Here is a 5,467-nt window from a genome sequence, read left to right as displayed (position 1 = left end):
AAAAAATTGATGTTATATAGACAGATTAAATATTTTCATCAGTTCGGGTCTGAGAGTTCAGACGAGGAGAACGAAATGTGAGAAATCTGTGCTGAACGTGTTCCCTATGTGTCATGTGACCAATGTAAGTTTATGGACACCAATTCCGCTGATCAGTCGCAGTGTGAACCCTCAGATCCTGACAGATAAAAACATTTGATGCCTTACTGTGACACGTCAAAAGTTTATTTTTTGGGTACTGTTTAAGCCCGTTTATAGAGCAGCATTAAAATAACTGACTTACACGCTTCCCAGGGATGTTCGATTTCTAGTTTCGGTCCTGCAACTGTACAGTCAAGTTCAGATTTGACAATTTTCGCCAACTGCTACAATCTGAAACCTCTGTGGTTATGTTCTGTTGCTCTCAATGAAAGACCAGCTGAGCGCTACGATTTGTGCAGAGTCCGTACCATTGGATGCTGTGTATTCTACGATAGAGGTCCTCCCCACATACGGCGTCTATTGGAATACGCCAGGATTGTTTCTCCTGCATAATCAGATAATTGTGGAGATACAGAAAGGGCCCAATCTCATCCCTATTATATGGCAGTGATACAACCATGTGTATTAGTTCACATTTGTAAGATTGCATATACTACTACTGCAGTGTTCCAAAGCGGGTGTCCACTACTTTACAGCATGTATAGGTCGGTACTATGTGTTATAGGTTCTAGGGGTGAAGGCCGTAGAAAGCTGCTCCTGCCACCAGGTGTCACTGTGATTTGCACCTTACGTTTGCACGGCTGAAGGAAAAACTACAAAAGGGTTAACTGATGTCGCCATTGTTTATATGACTTATGCCACTGTCTGCTGGTTCTTTGCCTTGACCAATCCCTGAGCTAGCTACCTTAGAGGATAATGACCTATCAACAGGGGTTGTCCGATCCCCTTGTCCAATTATAATTTCCCCGCTGAAAAGCCTTATACATATAATTAAATCCCACTGGGAGAATGCGGGGCTATAGACTCTAATGGTAAGTACAGCAGATTGGCTGCGATATGCACAGCGTGAAATCAGCTGCGAACTTGTTACATGTGAACATACTCTGACAGGGTAAAAAAACTATGATGGATGGATCTGTTTTTTTTTTCAGACAAATTTTTACAATTCCTCATGGGATTCAACTGACCTCTCTTGGATCTATCAAGGTTTAGATCAGGGATGTCAAACTGCGGCCCTCCAGCTGTTGCAAAACTAGCTTTAGCTTTGGCTGTCCAGGCATGATGGGAATTGTAGTTTTAAAACAGCAGGAGAGTAGAGTTTGACATGTCTGGTTTAGATCATGCTTAATTAATATTTTTTTTTTCTTTTTTTGACATAGGTACTGCTGTCAAAGATAACTGGAAGCCTGAGGGAAGTGAGGCTAGGAGCCCTGGGTGCCAGGGGAGGGCACCAGCAAGCATCTGGACCAGCTGGACCACTGATATGGCAGTATTGGTCAGGTCTGGTGTGGCGGTGTTATCCAGTCACAGTATGGTGGTATTGGTCAGGTCTGGTGTGGCGGTGTTATCAGTCACAGTATGGCGGTATTGGTCAGGTTTGGTATGGCAGTGTTATCAGTCACAGTATGGCAGTATTGGTAAGGTCTGGTGTGGCGGTGTTATCCAGTCACAGTAAGGTGGTATTGGTCAGGTCTAGTATGGTGGTGTTATCCAGTCACAGTATCGCGGTATTGTTCAGGTCTGGTATGGCGGTGTTATCCAGTCACAGTATGGAGGTATTGTTCAGGTCTGGTATGGCGGTGTTATCCAGTCACAGTATGGCGGTATTGTTCAGGTCTGATATGGCGGTGTTATCCAGTCACAGTGTGGCGGTGTTGTTCAGCTCTGGTGTGGCGTTGTTAAATTGACGCCTGGAGCTATTACCTACCAATCTCCCAATCCTGATGCTAATCGGTGAGTAAAGATGGGGCGTCTTCAGGTTTAGCGCCTAGGGCAGCAGCAGCTGTTAATACGGCTGCCCTGGATATCACCCAAGAAGAAGCAGTAAATATATGGCCTGCCTTTTGAAGCTTTTATGTTTTTTTTTGTTCTGTAAGTAAATTAAAGGATTGTTGGGTGCAATGTCTGCTTCCATTCTGCAGCACTATAGCCCCAGCGAGAGAGACCTGACAAGTTCACACCATGCAGTTTTTGAGTACAGAGGGACACAGTAGTGCCATCTATCCTCTTCTGTACAGAACATAGACAAGCTGTATTCTGACATCCTATAGTGCTCTGTGGCTGTATCCTATCAGGGACAGTGATTATAGAGCTTGATACGGTATACAGGGAGAGTGATCTCTATCCTTACCCAAGGTGAAGCCTAGCGACAACTCCGTCCTCTATGTAGCCGAGCATTCTGTTATTGGCCATTGAGGCAGAAAGATAACTAAAATTGTGGAAATGGTTTTCTGAACACATGTTATAAATCTAATTGGATTACAAATATTGAACTTGTGCAGGCGGCTGACCGGGAAGGCCATGTTCCCTAGCTGCTCCTGGAATGTGCATTACTACATACTTTCCTTATTTGACAATCACACCCGTGCAATTGACTAAATCATTTTTAAAGCAGCCTTGTGAGTGCTGCTGTGGAGGCACAGAAGTGGTTTCTTAGACAACTGCTTCCTGCTAATGACCCGGGGGTGCGGAGCGGCAGGCGCTGACAGCTCAGGCACAAAGCTGTCCATTGCTTAATTGAATGTAAATTTTGTTAGTCCGATGGTTAATTACCCGATCTTCCCCGTCCTGCCAAATCAATAATCTGTGATTGTCACAACAGCGCGGCCCTATCAATGGATATTGTCTCACCTATTAGGGAAGATAGATTTGTTCATGGGACGAATAGTCACTGCAAATATTTGGTTCTCTGCCCTGAGTTCCATTATGTTTAGTGTAATCGGCCTTTATTACATTACCGGTGATGGTAGCTAGTGTAATAGCCAACATATTGATAAACCACAATATATCAGGGATAAAGGACAGGTTATTTCTATGTTTTTTTTTTTTTACCAGGACCAAAATGGACCAGATGAAACAAACATTTATTATGGGGTACTTAGACTTTGTCATATATCAATGAAACATCAAGGGGGATATTTATCAAACTGGTGTAAAGTGGAACTGGCTCAGTTGCCCCTAGCAACCAATCAGATTCCACCTTTCATTCCTCACAGACTCTTTGGAAAATGAAAGGTGGAATCTGATTGGTTGCTAGGGGCAACTAAGACAATTTTACTTTACACCATGGAGGAGATTTATCAAACATGGTGTAAAGTGAAACTGGCTCAGTTGCCCCTAGCAACCAATCAGATTCCACCTTTCATTTTCCAAAGAGTCTGTGAGGAAGGAAAGGTGGGAATCTGATTGGTTGCCGGGGGCAAGTGAGCCAGTTTAACTTTACAACCAATGTTTGATAAATCTCCCCATAGTGTTCCGGAGCTATGATAAAGATTGTATAGGGTCCTACTACCTCTGTTCTTTGCATGGGGTCAACTCATGGCCAGTACAGAATATATTATTTAAACAATACTTAGCTTTTTACATAGATTAATTTTACACATACTATGTAAAAGAGAGTTCAAAGTTGAATATACCGTGTGTGCTTTATGGCTGTAATAAGATAGTTCATAGTCAAAAAGATAAAAAAAATGGCAACAATGGCAACAGACTTTAGGAGATATCAATTGGTGTTAGAAAGTTATACAACTTTGTAAATAACTTATATTTAAAAATCTCAAGTCTTTCAGTACTTATCAGCTTCTGTATGCCCTGCATGAAGTGGTGCATTCTTTCCAGTCTGACACAGTGCTCTCTGCTGGCCACCTCTGGTCATGTCAAAAACTGTCCAGAGAGCAGCAAATCCCCATAGAAAACCTCTCCTGCTCTGGACAGTTCCTGACATAGACAGTGTGTCAGAGTGGGAAGAACGCACCACTTCCTGCAGGACCTACAGCAGCTGATAAGTACTAAAAGACTTAAGGGTTTTTTTTTAACTAAAACTATATATAATATAGAAAGAGCATGCTATGGGTTTTGTTAAAACCTTATTTACTAGTATTATACATTACTTATTGCTGGATCTCTGCAGTTTGCAGTACAATAGAGCTGTCATTAAATCACTCACCCCCCCCCCCCCAAATAATAATGACATGAATGTCTCAGTCTACACAGCAAAGCTGCCAAATGAGCTTTAAACACAGGAAACGTCAGTGTGAAGCCAGAAACATCTAAATCTTGTTTAGTCACATAAGGACACCACCAAATTGTGTGAATCATATGTTTATAATAGAGATGGAATTATTTCCTAATAGCACATTCTCTTTACATTTAAACACATTAAAGGGATCAGGAAACAGGTTCTGCTTTATAGGCGGGAACTGTACCAGAGTTGTTCATAGAATTTTAGCTCATCCCCAATTTATTTACTTGATCTGCAATTCCAGACACATCCCTTGGAAAGATGTTGCCCTATTTCTAGGCATTTTACAGTACAGTACAGTACAGTACTGGACAATCCCTTTAAATTTTCATTGCTGTTTTTTCATTGCTCCTTTTGGCTCAGAATACTGTGGTAAGTAAGGCACAATAAGGCATTTACCAGGGGCGTAACTACGACTATAGCAGCCACATCAGGAGCGCCCCATTGCCCACTCCTGCAATACACTGGGGCCCTTGAACTGTCATCATTTACAGCACCAGGTGGACAGTTTGGGTCAGCCAGGAAGGAAGGGGGGCCCAATCAAAAGTTTGCTATGGGGCCCAGCCATTTCTATTTATGCCCCTGGCATGTATGGTGCCTTGAAAAAGTATTCTTACTGTTGTGTTCCAGTGTCACACTGGGGGATGAAGTTGCCTTTAGCACTTTTACCACTTGATGTCTCACTCTTCCCTATCCTTTCTTTACATGGCCCCACCAATAGGAGGTTAGCAGGGGCCGGCCTTTGGGGTGTGCGACCTGTGCGGTTGCACAGGGCGCATCACTCCCGGCCAGCAGGGGGGCGCTCAGGCAGAAGAGACAGCAGCACATATAGCTATAAAAATGTTTGCTGTTTCTGTCTGCAGGAGCGACGGAACACTATAGGAGGAGGGCGATCAACCATAGAGGCGCCCGGGCAGAGAGAGGCAGCTCTGTATACATACTTATCTTTGGTGTAGAGAGGAACGCTGTATGTCCTGCAGGAGCGCCGTTAGAAACCACTGTAGGAGCAGGGTGCCGGGCGGCCAGCTGGGGGAGCGATCGGGGCGGACAGACATACACAGCATGCATTATGTGACAGTGTCGTGCTGTGTATGTTTTTCCGCCCCGATCGCTCCCCCAGCTGGCCGCCCGACACCCTGCTCCTATAGTGGTTTCTAACGGCGCTCCTGCATACATACAGCGTTCCTCTCTACACCAAAGATAAGTATGTATGCAGAGCTGCCTCTATGGTTGATCGCCAGCGTC

This window comes from Dendropsophus ebraccatus, chromosome 8 (assembly GCF_027789765.1).
Source record: "Dendropsophus ebraccatus isolate aDenEbr1 chromosome 8, aDenEbr1.pat, whole genome shotgun sequence".
NCBI classification, from domain to species: Eukaryota; Metazoa; Chordata; class Amphibia; order Anura; family Hylidae; genus Dendropsophus; species Dendropsophus ebraccatus.
The sequence above is the reverse complement of the archived record's forward strand: the minus strand, read 5'-3'. Positions refer to the sequence as shown.